At 46.7% G+C, this 18,753-nt stretch overlaps 1 protein-coding gene across 1 annotated transcript in view; it reads right to left on the bottom strand.

Moving 5' to 3' along the window:
- Window positions 1-17,738, bottom strand: part of AFF4 (ALF transcription elongation factor 4) — a 50,492-nt gene extending 32,754 nt beyond the window's left edge. Inside the window, exon 1 of the mRNA XM_071570504.1 lies at window positions 17,420-17,738. The gene's annotated coding sequence lies outside the window, so the exon portion shown is untranslated. The remainder of the gene's footprint in view (window positions 1-17,419) is intronic.
- Between the last annotated feature and the right edge of the window lie 1,015 nt (window positions 17,739-18,753).

Raw genomic sequence — 18,753 nt, 5'->3', positions numbered from 1 at the left:
GTGCTAATCCATTCTCAACAAGGAAACTTCAACCCACCACTCAGTGTTTAAAATACAAATCTTTTCACCTCAATAACATTTTAGCCTCTGACATTTCTTACATATTTGGCTTCATTTTGTCTATTACTCCAAAACCAGTGAAGTCTAAGAGGATGCCCAAACCAGATGAACCCAAGGTGTAAGTTTAGACCTTTAATTCTTTTTAAGGCGATGGGTTTGTTATATTTCTCTGTGCTGCAAACAAGGTACAAACACCAGTTTAATTCAATCAATGATGACATCAAGCCTAGGAATAAATTAATTTTAAACTTAATGTTAAAAAAAATCATTTTTCTCTCCAGTTCTCGTGTAATCAGCTGAACTCATGTAACTGCAGGTGACATCAAGGCCGAGAGCGGGATCTGTGCCCAGGAATGTGGCCAGCAGAGCCCTTGGATAATTTTGGCATTGATGACAAATTTGTTTTAAAAGTTTGAGGTGTAAAAAGCTCCTTCTTCAGACTGCAGCCCAATTTCTTACACATGTAAGATTCAAACACAGACAAAAAATGGATTTAACTATAGACACTGATCAGTTAAAGCCAAGCAGAACAGTCCCAGTCTACAGCATTTGCCACTGAAGGCAAATTGTGGGGCAGGGAATAGAAGTGCCCTGTTTGGGGTGGTTCATTCCCATTAAAACACCAAGACTGGCAATTATATACAGCTGTACATTCTGAGCATTATAACCTTAATGAAGAATTTTGCATCTATGATTTCCAAATAGAGGGTGTAAATATTAACAAAGGCCTTCACTATTTTTTAAAGAGATGAGGATCATCTTTTAAAATTTTATCAACATTCACTATAACTCTTGGGAATGAAGAAGATTTGTAACAACACTGTTACACAAAAAGAACATTACAGCAAAGATCCATTTGAGATCTGAGCTGGAGCAAACCCAGAACTGATCTGGCTGTACCTGCTCAGGTCAATGTAAAATTAGTCATCAGAGATGCACCAGTTAATCACACTGTTAACCACTCCTCCCCAGTCTTTGGTTGTGTAGTAAATGGTGAAATGCCCTCATGGGTAGTCACCTTGACTGGAAGGGGATTCGGTTTAGTTTGTTTTAAATTCTTTTACATTTTTTATTAAAGCAAATAGTTTGAATGTGCTTCAAGTTAGACTTGTTTGTATCTAATCATCTAATCTCTACACTGAGCTATTTTAAGTTCCTGTAATGTGTATGAAGCTATTAAAATCACACTACCACTAAATGTGTAAATAAAGGAAGTCAGTGAGGCTTCCTTAGCTCTGAACTTCAGACAACTTCCCATTAACTCTGTATCTTGCTCAGCCATGAGATGGACCAGAAAATAAAGTGTCCATGGTCAGGAAAAGCCAGGAGAGGTACTTTGAAAAGATGACACCCAAGGCCTGTCTACTGATCAACATCACCAGCAATTACCTTCAGTGTGAAGGAAATTGCAAAACTAAGTTTTCAAAACACTTGAATAATAACAACCCTTTAAAATCCACTACATAAAATGTGTTGGTATGACCAAAGTTCTGCACTATTTTCCTGCTCTCAGGTTTTTTCCCCAAGCTGGAGTGAACACCAGTTCCGTCTCCTGTTCTCTCTCAGGTTGGATTCTGACTGGGGGGAAGGAGCTCTGCCCCATCCCTGCTCCCACCAACAGTGCTGTGTCAGAGCTGCTCAGAGGCAGAACTGCTTCTCCCTCTCCCACATTTAAACCTTCTCCCACAGGACGGAATTGCTGGGAGCAGCCAAGCTCCCAAGGCTCCTGACCCATCCTCTGGGCATGAGGACAGCACCTCTGCTCCTCCCTCTCTGCACACCAGGCCTGCAAGGGGAAGGTGAACGTCTTGTTGCCTTGTACCTGCTGCTACCAAGAAGATCCTGCTATAATTTCCCTTTCTCCAGGAGTCCTGAACAAAGTGTGAAGGAGAAGCAGAGCCAGGCTAAGAGAGACATAATTGACATCCCTGCAGCAAGGACCAAAGTCACCTTAATTTTTGCATCTAGGAAAAGAGAAGTTCAAAAAATAAAAGAAATTAGGAAACAGGCCTAAAGCACAGCACAGTACTTGCATTTTTAGGGGGTTTAACTCCACGTATTTTGAGTCATCACTTGTGCTCAGCATGTCCTGCTGAACTCTGCACAGTCCCTGTGTGTGTGACTGCACAGCCGACTTCAGATCTCATGTCTGCTCCAGCTCAAAAGGAAGAGTTGAAAGAAAGCAGGAAAACCAGCAGGGAATTCACAGAAACTTCTGACACAACATTCCCTTGTGTATATTCTTTAATTGTCGTTAACTGCTGCTCGAGGTCCACGGAGTACAACAACTGCTTGAGTATCACCTGCACCAGAAACACAACCTTAACTTCTCCTTCCAACATCTTCCTAAATCCTCTTTGGTATTTCTGTTCATTCTTAATCCAACAAGGGCATGATCATTTTGGATTTTATAACCAGAGCTGTGAAATGGCAGTGCTGGTGCTGTGCTCTCCTGCTTCCCACCTCCCACTCCCCCAGCTCCAGACAGGGACACATCCCAGCTCTGGGACTTTGGGACCACAATTTCAGACAAAAAGTAAAGCCCAGCCAACACACCCACGTTGCCAAAGTTTTCCTGGCAATGCTGCTAAAGAAGAGAGGACCTTGGCCAAACCTGAGTACAGGCACAGGTCTGACAGCCTCTTCTCACCCCCCCGAACCACATCAGGCACCCAAGCTCCTGCCCTGATCCCAGTTCACCACCAGCACTATCTCTCCATCTTCCCAGACACCGTAAGGAAAACCATCAAAGGCAAAGGTTGGCCTGAGGACACTGCAAGGGCAGCCTGTCAAAAGGGATCCAAACCCACATCTCGACCAGGTCTATGGGTCTTCAAAGCCTGTTCACAACACCTCCACTTCCTTCAAGACATCCTCATTTAACTCCGGGGTTTCTTCAATCTCAATTGGTTTCGTAAGCAAGAGGAATCAAACAGTTCATTTATCCAGTGCTGGTTAATTGGCAGTGATGAAACACAAATTTTGTTTGACAACATTTGGCCACAAACGATAAACATGTTCAGAGAACTCTGAGCAGCGCAGGCTCTGTGTGGGGCACACCCAGCTGTGGGGGCACACACAGCTCCCACTGCTGTATTCTTTTTTTTCTTAAAAGGAGGGGAAGAAAGAGCTGGAAACCCTGTTCACACGAAGGAATTATGTTTTAAGAAGGCATTTAAAAATACCTGAAGCTGCCTTAATGCTGCACCCAATTCCCTCCCAAAGATGCCTGCTAATTATTTCACATATTTTTCTTACTTGTACCACGAATAGCAAGGGGCATCTCAGGAGCTGGCATGGCAAGCTCCCAGCTCAGGGGTGGAACGTGGCATCGCCACAAATCCTGCACTAAAATCACACACACAATCCTGAAGTGCCACTCTGTCAGCTTTTAACACACGTGCACTCAGAGAAGAGCTCTTTAAAAAGTGGGAAATGAAAAATAACAAAACACCATTGCCCCAGGAAGAAGAACGTGCTCTGATGTCACCAAGAGCTACTTAACACCCATCACATAAAAGTGAACGTGTCAGCTTAACTTCCAGCTTTCTGTTATGGCAAAGAAGAAAAATGCAGAAAAAAAATCCATTTCCTACTAAAATGTTACAGCTTGCCCAAAAAAGCACAAACAGGATGATTCTCCAGGACAAGTTTAAAAGGTAATCACAATGCTGCAAACACAGAAGAAGCACAAAGTCATCTTCATAGTTTTGTAACTGCAATAAGGAACAAAAATAAAAACAAGAGCTTACAAAGAATCAAGTAATACTCATATGTGTCCAGAAACAGGCAAAAACCACCTCAAAATGATGAAGTTTTCTGTTTCTCTCCCTCACACCTTCTGACACAAAGGCTGCAGCAGAGCTCTGTGCCAAGGGAGGGGGATTTGGTTTGGGAGGGCTCCAGCTGCACATGGAATCTGCAGAGTATGTTGGTGATACCAGCAAAATTATGGCTCAGTAACTCAGCACCACACACTAAGGCTGCACAGCTGAACACAGGAAAGGCTGAGCCATAATTCCATTCAGGTGTTCTGATCAGGACAAACTTCCACAGCTCTGCCAAGGCTTCATTTGAGCTCTGGGAACACCATTCAAATACAATTGTATTGGTAATATGATATAAATCAGTGATTCACCACTAACTGAAACACGAATGTTCTCATTTCCATAATACAAACACAAATGTTTGTATCCCACCCTTCATGTAAGGGATTCCTGCTGCACATTCAGCGGGGAACACAAAGTGCCCTAAGAGCCGGCCCGGAACACCTTTGTATGGTGGTGAGGCTGGGAGAGCTTTAAATAAAAATAATAAAAAAGCAGGTCGGCCTAGGTCAGGTTAATGTTTGACAGAACTCCCAGGAGGGCAGAGCCAGCAGTTTGCTGCAGGCACTTCTCTTCCCACTCAGCTCCAAAGCACGGCAGAAATCCCCACGGAGCACGATGTGCCTGGACTTGCCGCAGCTCCTCAGACAGATGAGCACAAATCCCTCACCACCGTTAGCTGAGAAAAATCCCACAGCCCTTCTGTAGGAGCACGTTGTTAATTCCAGTGTCTCACTCAAATGCTGATGCAGGTAATTACATCCTGCTCTGGAGTTTTATCTGCCACAGTCCCCCTCCGTCCACGAAGTATCAGGTTGCCCAAGGATCATTCAGCATCTTCCACCTGAGGAGCCAACACAAGGCAATGATGGATAAAAGAATTAAAGGGATCATTTGTAACTCAACACTAACCACTGGAAAAGGACTTGGGAATCTTTTAGAACTCTGCAAGTGTAACATTTCATTAAAGAAGTTCAGATGAGAACCAGTGTATCTTTCATCATACCTGAGATCCTGCACACAGAAGTAAGGCAGAACCACAGGACAGTCTGGGTTGGAATCGACCTTAAAGATCATCCAGTTCCACTCCCCCTTCCAAGGTAAAGTAAAAGAACTAAGGTAAAAGTGAACACTCAGCAACCAGATTTTAGAAGCCAAGTTAGGAAGAAATTTCCACCTTCAGCACTTGCAATACAGCTCGTTCAAAACCCAGTTTTAAGCCTCTTTCTAAAACATACTGCTGAAACAGTCTCAAATTGTTTATTTCAGTAAGAATTCGGTGTAATTCACTCAAGGGACCTTAAAAAATGCACAACAACCAATCCTTTAAAATGTCTTTTTTCTGCCTAAGTATTACACAGTAGATAAAATGTCTGGTTACCTCCTCCCTGAAGAACCTCACAAAGAAATAAATTCCCAACTCTTTTCCTTCATAAAGAGCTGAGCTGCTCACAGGATATTAACTTCAGTCCCTCCTTTCTGCCCTGTCTCTTCAGAAATGGCAGAGAAACAGGAAAGTCTGGGGAATGACAGCTCAGCTTCACACCCTCCTCTCCTTTCCTGGTGGACAGAGAGCAGAGGAAGGTTCATGTCTCTATCCCAAAGGTCCATCCCAGCTCACAGCACAGACCCCACAGCAGATAGTGCTGGTTCTGACTCAGAGGGGAGCACGTTTGTAGGACTGAACAACATCCAACAGAGCCAGGACCTACTCAAATGGTCATTTTCTGCACCTGCCACAACACCCAGTCAGGATTCCAGGTCACATAAGACACAGAAGCCTCAACAAAGTCCTGTCACAAGAGCCAAGCCCGAGCCAGGAGAGAGAAGTGAAGCTCAGCAAAGCTCAGTTACAACTTTGCCTTATCAAGCTTTGGCCTTTCTGTTTGTCTCGTCCTGCAATACCAAAACAACTTTCAGGAACAGGAAACTCTCTTAACCAGGCAATGATATTCTCTCTATCAGCATCCACAGCTCAAGCCATGACATCCTACAGCTCAGATCACAAAACCAACCACACAGACTGAACCCAGAGCTTGGCCATCCACAATTTTGGTTCTCACACTCAGCAAACTTGAGTCCAATTCCACCTCCCAGCCAACCAACAACATCCTCACCATCCTTTCCATACTCCATCGCTGGGAAAGTCCATAATTCACCCAGTGCACAGATGGACCATCACAAACACAACGTTTTTACATGCACTCCTTTCATGTCCACACAGGCAAACCAAGGCATATTCCAATACTGTTTCCCAACAAATTTCTGCCCTTTAATTGGGCAGAAACTTAATAACCCAATCCTTGTGCCTACATGTTCTTCTGCTTAAACTTTGAAGCCAAGACAATTGGTGTTTAAATTTATTAAGCAATAGTTATTCAGACATCTAACATTAATCTATTATCATTCTGACTTCCTCACATTAATTTACTTTCAAAAAAGACATCATTACATTTGAGTGTTATGAACTCTGTGGCATCAGGATTAAGAAAGGAGTCACTTGACAGAAATTCTTTGATAAATCTGCTCTGCAAAAGATTTGAAACAGCAGACAAGGTTTTAATGAGGCGTCATCTAAACTAAGAGTGAAAAGGCAAAAGGGAAAATCACATTCAAGGTTCACATCATTCCCCCATCTTAACTACAGAAAAAGGAGAGAAAAAGTTTATCAAATACTTTACCCTGGTTTAACTGTCATTTCCTCCAGCTTTACTCAAATATCATCTGCCTGCACTGTCTCACAAGACATTTATCTTGGACTTCTTATCGTGACCAAGGTTCACACATTCTGCTGCACCACACACTGAAATGAGAACCGGGGTTTGAGGCCATGAATTCTGCCACTCTCCAAACCACCTAGGACTTGTGTCACTGCTGGCAGGAGTGAGGTCTGCCCAGTGCACACCCACAGCACCTCTGCCCCTCCCTCACTGCCTCCAGCACAGCTGGTTTTCCAAACACACCTTTCATTTGATGCATCTTCACAACACAAGCACCAGCAATAAAACCTTTCAGGGCTGTTAATACATCCCGTGCCCAGCTCTACTTGGTTCTTACAGCAAAAGGGAAATTTTACAATTCCAGAGGTTGGTTGGGTTTGGGTCCAGCCCCACCCAGGGCAGATGTTCACAGCAGCTCCCAGTCCATGCTGTGCCTCTGCCCTGCCCGTTCTCCTGGCTGTGCTCACACAGGAATTTATTGGAGCTGGTTATGCTGAACTTGGGAATCTGTGCAGGTTCAAAATATGTGTTTGGGGAGTTGAGTTACTTTTAAATACAGGCAAGTTGAATGTTCCACAGCCCCCCAAACAGTCTTATCAGCATTAGAGAGCAGGAATAACTAACCTGATTAAAACCTGTTTAACAACAAAACCAACCAACAAACAAAACACAACAAAATCCCACAGAAGTCTCATTAAGTTACTGCCTGTTTTTTGCATCAGACTGTCACAGGTGAACTTTGTAACAGGCAACAAGAAATGTGGTTATGATGGCTGGAAGAGCAAAAGGATGCTGAGGAGCTTGTCAGCAGAGCAGACAGACTTTAAAACTTCATTGTATGATTTAACTCTCCTCAGTCCCCTGGGAAAAAACATGGGATATGTCACAGAAAGACCTGGAGACCCAAAGAGAACTGTACTTCCAGGCTGTTCCCAGAACAACTGAAGGGGGTGGAAGAGAAACATCAAAACCACCTGAGCTGATGAACATCAGCATCAACATATTTTCAAAATTATTATCAATATATTTCCAAAAGGGGTGGGTTGAAGTCTCTCAGCACTGGTGCTCACCACTGGCAGCTGCAGCAGTGCCAGGATTGCTTCAAGCTTCAGGCAGACTTTGTAAAATCCACAATTTTGAGCACCAGAAAAGAGAGAATACAGACTTTTCCCTCCCTGTTTTCAGCCCTACCTTGCATGCAAAGAATTTACCAAACTCATCACCATTTTCTACCTGTCTAAAATCATCTGTTGGTACGTGAATGATGTGACAGCTCTGAGACCTGGGACGCTTTCTGTTAACTTAAAACTTTTCTTTTTAAATTTAAATACACTAAAAAAAGAGAGCACATAGTAGTTACACTCTGGAAAAATCCACTGGGGAAGAGGAGCATTTAAGATTTGCAGACAAAGCAAAAAAAAATTTGGAAGTGAGAGGAAGGGACCAGAACTATCTACAGAGGGAAGCTGAAATGCAGCAGGAAAACCACAGCTTTGATGTGCTGTGCTTCCAAACAAACACTGCTTAAAAAACTTGGAAAGTTTTAACCTTTCATCTTACCTACTAAATGCCACCTGTACTTTATAACTCCCTTAAGCAGACTGAGACAAAGATTAACATTTCAGCTGCCACAGTATCAAGGCTTTCAGTGTACCATCTGTTACTTCAGAGAGACAGTTGATAAATGTTAATTTATCACAGAATATAGAGGTATATAAACTCTTTTAACCAAATGACATGACCTCATTTTCTCATAGTGATGATGTTTGGGTTCCCCCCTCCACAGTTCTTACAGCTTTTCCACTTTTCTGGATGTGGCCTTAAAACAAAGTCATGCTGTTAACAGGCATTTAAGCACCAAAAGGAAACTGAGGGACCAAACACAGCCTGGACAGCCCAAGTCCCAGGCAGGGCAGTTGGGATCACTCTGTGCCACAGAGGGGATCATTATCAATAATAATAATTAAGAATCATAGAATGGATTGGTTTGGAAAAGACCTCCGAGATCATCAAGTCCAACCCTTGGTCCAACTCCAGTCCCTTTACCAGATCATGGCACTCAGTGCCACGGCCAAGCTCAGTTTAAAAACGTCCAGGGATGGGGAATCCACCCCCTCTCTGGGCAGCCCATTCCAATCCCTGAGCACTCTCTCTGCATAGAATTTTTTTCTGATCTCCAACTTAAATTTCCCCTGGCAGAGCTTGAGCCCATCGTGCCCCCTTGTCCTATTGCTGAGTGCCTGGGAGAAGAGACCAACCCCCACCTGGCCAGAACTTCCCTTCAGGCAGTTCCAGACAGTGCTGAGGTCACCTCTGAGCCTCCTCTTCTCCAGGCTAAACACCCCCAGCTCCCTCAGCCTCTCCCCACAGCACTTGTGCTCCAGTCCCTTCTCCAGCCTCGTTGCTCTTCTCTGGCCCCGCTCCAGCCCCTCAATCTCTTTCCTGAACTGAGGGACCCAGAACTGAACACAACACTCAAGGTGTGGCCTCACCAAGAACTCTCATCCTCAGAAGACAAATAAACAGTTTTTGGTCTAACCACACCAAAAACGTAACTTTTGAATTTGACACAGGAGTCGAGGAGCTGTGCCAGCTGGTGAGGAGCTGCTGCTCCCCACGGGAGGTGGAACAGGAGCTCAAAGACCTGACAGGCACAAAACTGCAGGGCACAGAATCCCAACAACGTTTCCAATTCACAGCCAGAGAAACTCTGACTTTTGCCACCAGAGAAGGGAGTTCAGCCTTTTGCCGCATGGAGTTAAAACAAACATTGCAAAAGCCACGTCAGACCCAGCTGAATTTCCAAACCCCTCCTGCAAGAGCCCAGTGCAGCTCACACAGTCTGGGGCAGGGCTGGAGCCTGGAAACACCTCTGGAACAGCCCAAGCTGCTCCAAGGGCCACGGGAATTACACGGCAAGAAATGCTCCTCATTCCCAAAGCTCCCTGGGATGTGTCGGACTGAGCAGCTCCAGGGAAACAGTTTGTACCCTTCTCAGGCACCCAGCACTGGGGGCAACTCTTTGGGGGTGAATGAACTGAATTCTACTAACTACAAGATAACATTAATTTGTTAAAATGTAACTCACCATTTATAGTGAAAGTCACATGTAATAATGCTTTTTACATTTTCCAGGTTTATATATAAAATTGAATAGCAAGAAATCAGCATATTAGACCAGCCAACAAGACCAAATTTTGTACTCTTAAATAGAAATGAACATCAAACCACGCCCATTTCTGACCATTTTTAGCTTTTGAGTCTGTCAGTAAATCTTGACATATTTCAACAGGCCTCTGAATAAACAAAACAAACAAACAAAACCCAACAACAAACAAAAAAACAAACCAAAACCAATAACAACGGCAAAAACAACAACAATAAAAACAAACAAATAAAATGAAAACAAAAAACAAACCCCAGACCAAACAAAAACCTCCCAAACAAACAAAAAAATCAACGCAAACCATTGGGGTCATTAGGTATGTGAAGAGGCTGCTGTGAAAACACCTCTGACTGTCAATTCAGCACAGATCTTACTTCATGTGTTCAGGAAATAATGCAATTTTTTCCACTAAAAGGAGAAAACCTGAAGAAAAAAAAGAAGGAAAACATGAAGAAAGCTGGATTTCAGGGGGTTATTAGTGATTAACAAATTTAAGCTGAAGACTACTTGTTAAAACTCTCCTATTAAAACATATTTCTGGTAATTATTGGCTAAGAATGTGTCACACTGCAAACTCCTTACTTGTATTTTTTGCTCATTAAATATAATTAGTGCAGCTCTTTCAGCACAAGTAATCATTGCTCCAGGAAAAACCTTCTCACCCTTTATCTTTTAAAAGCTTTTTTACACCAAAGCCCAGAGTTTTCATCCTGTCAGATCAAGGCCTTAATATGATGCTAATTTATCCTACTGGCATCAGAAGGATAAAATTAAATATCAATTAATTAAATTGAAATGTATTAATTAAATATAAATCCAGAACTTCATCAGGCCATTTAAAGCAATATTCCAAACAGGAACAGTGTAAGAAAGACTCACAAACCACAAATGAACTGGAGGGTTTAATGGTAAATCTCAAACACAACATCTCGGCCACTCAAAGATACAAAAACCTCCTCAAAGCACATGAACAAAACTATCAGCGACCTCCGTTCCACACAGGACCACCCAGGGACACAAAAATACCACTGTATCCATCCATTTTATCTCCTCTTGGGCAATCTTTGTGCTCCAAGGCCTGTGAAGTTACAAGAATAAAATAATATTAAGACATCTTTGTAAAATTGAGTATTTTTCACTCACAGCAATTTCCATTAGGTCAATTTGCTTATTTATGCCAAAGCACAGAACGACTTGCTGACATGTCCCTCCCTTAAGTCCTTTAACCTGCTTCCCACATTGAATTCTTCTGAAATTTTCATCTTAATGGCTCATTTTTTTCAAATTTGGATTTTGACCAAACATTTTTTTAATTATCTTTAAATAAGGAACTGCTTTTGTGAATAGTAATGCAATGCTGGAAAACTAAAATTGGAAGATCTCTGACTCTTTTTCCCTGCAGAACCGCCAGTTACTCCTCTGCCCACGAAACACACAACACACAAACTAAATCCCAATTCTGATGGAGCTTTTTGGGTTTGCTGTCAGCCTTCCCTACAGGAAAAACAACATTTCAGGAGGGTTTAGGTTGGAAAAGCCCTCCAAGACTATGGAGTCCAACACTGCCCATGTATCCCCAGAGACACATCCACACATCTGTTCAAGCCCTCAGGGATGGGACTCCAGCCCTGTCCTGGGCAACTCTGCCAGGGCTGCACAGCCCTTTCCATGAAGGAATTTTTCCACTATCCAACCTAAACCTCCCCTGGCACAGCTTGAGGGCTTTTCCTCTTGTCCTGCCCCTTGTTCCCTGGGACAGCCCAAGCTGCTCCTTTGGGATTTCCTTCTTAACATTTCCTTCCTACTCCATTATTTCCTCTGCAGCCAAACTACACAAAGAGAATTGTGGACTCTTATCTCTTCATCCTCCTCGCTTTAATGATTTGTGCACATCAAAGCCTGATTAAAACCATTTAAGCACTTCCATCACTGAAATCTCTTTAACGTCTTTTGGAAATTAAATTAAATGCAGAATCAAAAAAACCCTCCATGTGAATGTACCAAGCTGGACAATTATGATCAGATTTGAGCTTCTATAGTGATGTCAGCACAGGTGGGGACCCTTGTGGAAATACACAGTATTTTGCAGCACAATTTATATAAAAATCCAGCAGACAACCAATATAAATATTAACTTGCAACAGGATTACACTGAGGAAAGTGAACACCAGGAATTTCAAAGGAAAATTAAGTGAAATATTGAATGACTGTTCAGTGATGTGAAATTTCCACAGGAACCAGCTGTTGGGGAAAATAATCTACTATGGAGCATTTTACCTCTGTGAAATCTTGGAATCCAAGCTAAGGACAAGTGTAAACAATTTTTCCTGTCTCAAGAGTTTCACTGGTCTCAAGTTTTTAGCTGGTCACTGATTAGAAAGAGTATTTTCCCAATGTTTGGTTGTGAAAATAAAACATACTACTATTTTACCTTAAGACTGGAAAATGTGTGTAAATAAAAGGATGTTGGATCCAGTCATAGTGAGATAAGTCCTTGCTTACTTTTCCAGGAGATGCCAAAGTGACACCAAAACCAAATAATTTCAATATCAAATACAGCAAAGGTTACAGAGTTTTAAAAGCTCCAAGTTTAGGGATCCCCTTTGGTTTGACACATTCCCTGACACTCTTCCCAATCCAGCAGCCACCCCTGGGAGCTCCACGAGGGGCACAAACATCCCAGGGCTCATTTCTGCCCCTCCACGAAAAACTCACTAAACCAAAAAGCTGAACAAAGTTTCCAGTCCAAACAACTTAAAGCCGTACTTGGAAATGGCAGACAATGAGGGCACATCAATCCTTCAGAAACAAACACACTGAGGGGAACCACACCATTATCCTGCATCCTCTCCTACCTCCAGTTTGATGTTCCCAGTGTAGCAATGGGAATAAATAGTGGAAAACTGCTGTGGGGCTGTAGAGGACACACATATCCACAGGGAGAGATTTGGAATGATAACACAGTCTCTCCTGGAAAACATGATCACTACAGGATTACAACATTAGTTAAAGTACACTCCGTATTTGTTTAATTATAAAACATGAAAGCAGCACGTTCAAGTAATTTATCAATAAATGTTATGACATGAATAAAAACTAAGATGGACTGTTAAAAAACCCCTAATCAATAAAAGGGGACTCTGAGCTGCCTTGTGAGGCAGAAAGGAGTGCTGGAAAATTTCTCTTAATGAGCTGTTAACAGAAGAAAATTAGTTCAAGACTTCAGGGCAAGAACTTCCTTTATCCCACGTTTGTAAAGTACAAGAGCACAAGGAGATTTTTTTTTCCTGCTGGTACCTGGTGCTACTGGCAGTTAATAACCTGGGCTTTACATTCATCAGCAAGAATTAATGAACCAAGTAAGAACAAGAGACACAACAACCTGAAGAACTACAAACACTCTGGGAGAAAAGACAGAGCACTGAGTCAGGGAAAAGAGAGACTTGAAACACCAAGCTGGAGAAAGAAACTTGGAAAGTGGTAAGAACCTGAGAGCCTGGGGAGATGGCAGACACCAAATCAGACACGAGTGCATGAGGCAAACGACCTCAGAGCTCCGGGGAGCTTGGAATTTTGGCCGGCACGTCCGAGGCTGGCACAGCCCCAGCACAGGAAGTCACGGCCGTGCCGTGCTGGGCTCGGTGCTGGGCTCGGCAGGGACCGCGGCACGGGGGGCCTCAGAGAGCACCAGCCTGCCCACAGCGGGAAGGGTTAATGCAGCTGGAATATGCACAGCTGGTCCAAGGATCTAAGTAAAGAAGAAACGTGGATTTGTAGGAGAAAGCTCCAGAGCCAGAGCCCAGCACAGCTCTCAGCCCAGGGTGACGCCACCGGCTCACGAGAACAGCTCCGTGACAGGAAGGAGCAGGAGCCTGTGCAGTTGTGTGTCCCAAGCAGTGACAGAAGCCCTGTCATTTCACAAGCTGGAGCACATCTCCTTAGTCATTAGTGACTGCAGAGAGGGAACGATCCTGCAAAAGAAGAGTAACTGCCAGAGAAGTTCTTTCATCTCCAGTTTTGCAATTCTATGAACTTGATTTCTTATTTTCTTACTCTAACACAGTTAGCAATAGATTTTACATACATCTAACCCTGCTCTGTCTAAATGTGTTCTGTTAAACTCTCCTGACTCGTTTCCAGACACTCCCCCTTTATCCCAGGACTCTCCACCTCCCCACGCCTTGGTGTGTTCTGTTCTCTCAGTCAAGATGACACCAACACTGCTTCGTTCTTGGTACAACCTCTGAGACAGACACAAAACCAAATGGTCTCACAGAACAGTCTGGGTTGGAAGGGACCTTCAGGATCAGGCAGTTCCACCCCTTGCCATGGGGCACCTTCCACTCGTTTCTCTGGGCAACCTGTGCCAGGGCCTCACCACCGTCACAGGGAAGGATTTCTTGTTAATCTCTAATCTAAACTCAAACTCAGTTATCTGATCTCCAGTTTGGTTATTTCTAAGCCTCTGCTGAAGGTAACTGTGAGACTGTAGTAAAGTGAGAGAGAAAGGAAATACGGCTGTAGAACAAACCACATGTGAGTAACAAACTGAAATTACGTGGCCAAGAACAGTTATTGCCACAGAAAAGAGACCTCAGAGTCACCAAAATCTCCAGACTGTTCTGACACCCTCACACAAGTAGACCCCAAACACGACACTGCAACAAACAACTCCCAACTCTGCACACGTTGCTGGAGCCTCTCGGAAGCTGCTCATGCTCTTTTCAGGTGCCCAAGAAAGGCCAAATCTGCCCATGGGAAAGGTGCTGCTCTCATGATTCAACCCTCAGTATTTCCACCCTCAATGCTCTTAAATTTCTGTTGGTCCGGGGCAAAGAATAAGAGCAGTAAAAAAACTCACAAACCAAGAAGATGAGCAGGAAGGAAAGCAAGGGAGGCAAGGCATCAGAAACAGTCACAGGCAGTTGTGGCACCTCTCACAGAATATGAAATTATGGGAGGGGGACATGATGGCGGCAGATTCACCCTCACCTGGCACAGAGTGCCTTTTCTGCTTCAGAGATCCGAGAGCTGCTCCCTCACTCGCCAGGGCACGAGTCACATCTGCCCTGTCCCATCTGACATCCAGGAGCACCTACGCTGGAAAATGACGTGCAGCAGAACGTCCATGCCAGAAGCCACAGAGAGAGGGAAGGAGGAACTGGTGTGCACAAGCCACACGGACCAACTGGAGCCTCAGGACAGATTTCTGCCCCAGCTACTTACCTACAAATCCCCCAAAACACAAACTCTATGGCTTGTGCAGATAAAAACCTGTGGCACCTTCTCATTAAAGTGGTGGGTCATGACCATCCCAAATCATCTGCACACTCCAGCTTCCTCAAAAGACATCCTAGAAATCCAAGTAATATTTCACAGGGAGTTTATCATGTTTTATCAAGTTCAGATTGTTAGAACTAGGAAGAATGCAGATCATACAAATATAAATGATTTTTAGGTTCCTGTGTGGCTTCTTGCACAAAAACTTACCCCAGGGGCTCAGTCTCACTCTCTCAGTGTTTGAGACAAGAAGAAAAGTCATAAAACAAGGAACTGCAGAGATGGTTAAAGGACGTATCGGGAACCTGACACAGTTTTGAGACTAGAGTTGAAATTTGCTGCTTTCTTTCATCACAGTTAAAACTGTCCTGGAGTCATGGGAGCAGTTTTGGGTGTCACAGTATCAAAAAGATCTAAAGTTTCTAGAGAGCATCCAAAGAAGGGACACAAAGATGGTGAAGGGTCTGGAGGGGCCCTATGAAGAACAGCTGAGGGCACTTGGCTTGTTCTGGGAGGAGACTGAGGTCAGACCTCACTGGGGTCTGCAGGTTCCTCCTGAGGGGCAGCTCCAATCTCTGCTCTGTGTGACCATGACAGGACCTGAGAGAGCAGCTGGAGCTGTGTCAGGGGAGGGCTGGGCTGGATATCAGGAAAAGGTTCTTCCCCCAAAGGGTGGTCGGGCACAGAACAGGCTCCCCAGGGCAGTGGGCACAGCCCCAAAGCTGCCAGAGCTCCAGGAGAGTTTGGACAGTGATCTCAGGGACAGGGTGGGATTGTTGGGGTGTCTGTGCAGGGCCAGGGGTTGGACTGGATGATCCCTGTGGGTCCCTTCCAGCTCAGGATATTCCATGATTCTGTGACTCCAGCTGGTGAACAGAGGAGAGTTTGCTCTCGCACAGAGCTGCAGATACACTGTACAGCAGCCAGGAAATTCAAATTTGACATTGATACATGAACAAAGCAAAGATACTGATAATGCCAAAAGGTAACATTTTCTTTTTTGCTCCTGACCAACAAGACCTGCCTCAGTCCCAGTGTAGCTCCAGTGCAACCCCCTTTGCTGGGACTGTCACACCTGCCAAGGCCACAACAGCAGCCCCGGGAGCTTAATCACATTTCTCTCATTAGAGGAGACAACCAAATGACAAATCCAGTGCACAACCACTCCCTCAAAGCACTTCACTGGACCCTGTTCTGCAGTAACACCCCCAGGCTGCAAATCCCCCGTGCCAGGGACCCAAGAGTAGAATTCAGGAGTTTTAAAGGAATGCCAGGAACTGGAAAAACACCTGAGAATTCAGCAGCTGGGAGGGAGCTGGCAATAAGGTGACAAATGCATGTCCAGGCATAAGGAGAACAAATTCATTTCAAAGAGTGATGCTGAGGAAGGGCTTGTTCAGCCCCACAGGTGCAGGGGGGGTCTGACTGCCATCACTGGAGACATGGCAATGTTCAAAATCATCACTCTTCCTAAGAATATCATCAAACAAGGCTGTATAAGGCAAGGAGATGGGATGGTGGGGCAAGGGGGTCCCACACTGCCCCTTTCCCGGCCCCCATTCCATTGTACGTCAATTCCCCAGGCTGTACATGAGACATGGGTACAAAACTCAGTTTTCCCCCAAAATTAAGTTTTTCACTCGCTCATTTCAAGAAGAGACTCAAAGAAACAACACTGAAAGCACCAATACCTGGGTTACTCATCTCAGCACTCTCTTGCTTTGTTTCGTTCATTGGAAAAGGGGAAAGACTCAGCCAAGGCTCACGGAATGTCAGAGCGACTGCTCTTCTGATCCCCGAGTACAACAAAACCCCGCCAGGGACGAGCTTTATGTAACAACCCTCCCTTCACTCAGCCCCGGGCCGTCGTTGTGGCCACAACCCCCTGCCCTGCCCTGTCCTGCCCGGGACAGCCCCTGCCCCGACACCCCTGCCCTGCCCCGGGCAGCGCCAGATCCCCCCAGACCTCCCAGGGCTCCCCCGGTCCTCCCGCTCCATCCACAGGCCCCAACCCGCGCAGAGCAAGGGGAAGGAACAAAGCCCTGACGTCAATTACCGGAACAGCCTCAAACCCATCGCCGGGCACGGAGCGCCGGCCCCGCCGCGCCGGGACCCCCCGAGCCCCGTCCCGATGGACACCCGGGCAGCGCCCCCGGAGGGGCACGGCGGGACCCCCCGCGCCCCGGGGAGGCGCTGCGGGGCCCGGGCGCGGGGAGCCCCGCGGTTCCCGGAGGGAGACACGCCATGAAGCGGCCGGTGCCCGCCCCGGTGCCGCCGGTCCGGGGGGTGCGGGACCCCGGGGGTGCGCGGGGCGGGGGCGGCCGGAGCCCCGGGGCCGGCGGGAGCCCCGGCCTGGCCGCGCTCACCTGCGCGGGCCGCTCCGCTAGGCCCGGACCATCTCCCGGCGCTGCCACCGGCGAAAGAAGAGGCCCGAGGAGCCCCCGGCGAATCCCGGAGCGCCCGGGGCGGGCCCGGCCCGGCGGGGGGGGGGGGGCGGCTCACAGCCGGGCGGCGGTTCCGCGGCGGTCCCGGCGGTCCATGGCGGGCCGGGGCCGGGCTGGCGGCTCGCAGGGGTCGGGCAAGGGCCGCGGGCTGCGCTGGGCCGGGCCTGGGGCCGGTCCCGGTCCCGATCCCGATCCCGCCTGGCGCTTCCCGGCGGCCCCCGCGCGCCGCCGCCGCCCCGATCACGTGACACGCGGGGGCCGCCCACGTGACCACAGCGGAGGGCGCGGGGGGCGTGGCGTGCGCGCCGGCCACGCCCCCTCCGCGCCACAGTCACGTGGCACAGCGCGAGAGTGCGGGCGCCCCCTGGCGGAGGCGGCGCCGCGGGAACCCCCGGGAACATCCCGGGGCTGGAGGGGACACCGGGAACATCCCGGGAACATCCCGGCGCTGGAGGGGACACCGGGAACATCCCGGGAACATCCCGAGGCTGGAGGGGACACCGGGAACATCCCGGGAACATCCCGGGGCTGGAGGGGACACCGGGAACATCCCGGGGCTGGAGGGGACACTGGGAACATCCCGGGAACATCCCGGGGCTGGAGGGGACACTGGGAACATCCCGGGGCTGGAGGGGACACTGGGAATAGTCTGTCCTGTGGGGTGGGCAGGACCTGGTAGAGGCGGCCCAGAGAAGCTGTGGCTGCCCCATCCCTAGAAGTGTCCAAGGCCAGGTTGGATGGGGCTTGGAGAACCTGGGATAGTGGAAGGTGTCCCTGCCCATGGAACTGGATGGGTTTTAACATCCCTTCCAACCCAAACTGTTCCGGGATTCTGACACTGGTGGTGGTTTGTGCCACACATCTGGTTGAACAAACCAGGCTGTGAAGATCCACCTCACACACAAATCTCCTCTCGGGGCCTGTCACAAGCAAATTAAACCCACAGGGTTTAGTTACATTGAATAATTTCTTTATAAACCCAATCCCTTTGATTGTGAAACTCCTGTTTATTGAGGACTCCTCCCTAAGAACATACATGAATCCACTAATCCACCTGAGACTGTACAATGCACTTCCCTTGTGAGAATCTCTTCCTGACTGGCAGATGTTTGGTTTAATAAAGGCCCAGACTCCAAGACTGGGTTGTCTCTCCTTTCTCCTGCCCTGCCCTCTGTTCCCGGTGTTTCTCCTTGAAAGGTGATGCCTTTCCCTGGAGCTGTTTTCCTGCCAGGCTGCATCAATTGCTTCCCTTCAAT

Source organism: Pithys albifrons, chromosome 15 (assembly GCF_047495875.1).
Source record: "Pithys albifrons albifrons isolate INPA30051 chromosome 15, PitAlb_v1, whole genome shotgun sequence".
NCBI lineage: Eukaryota > Metazoa > Chordata > Aves > Passeriformes > Thamnophilidae > Pithys > Pithys albifrons.
The sequence above is the reverse complement of the archived record's forward strand: the minus strand, read 5'-3'. Positions and strand labels throughout refer to the sequence as shown.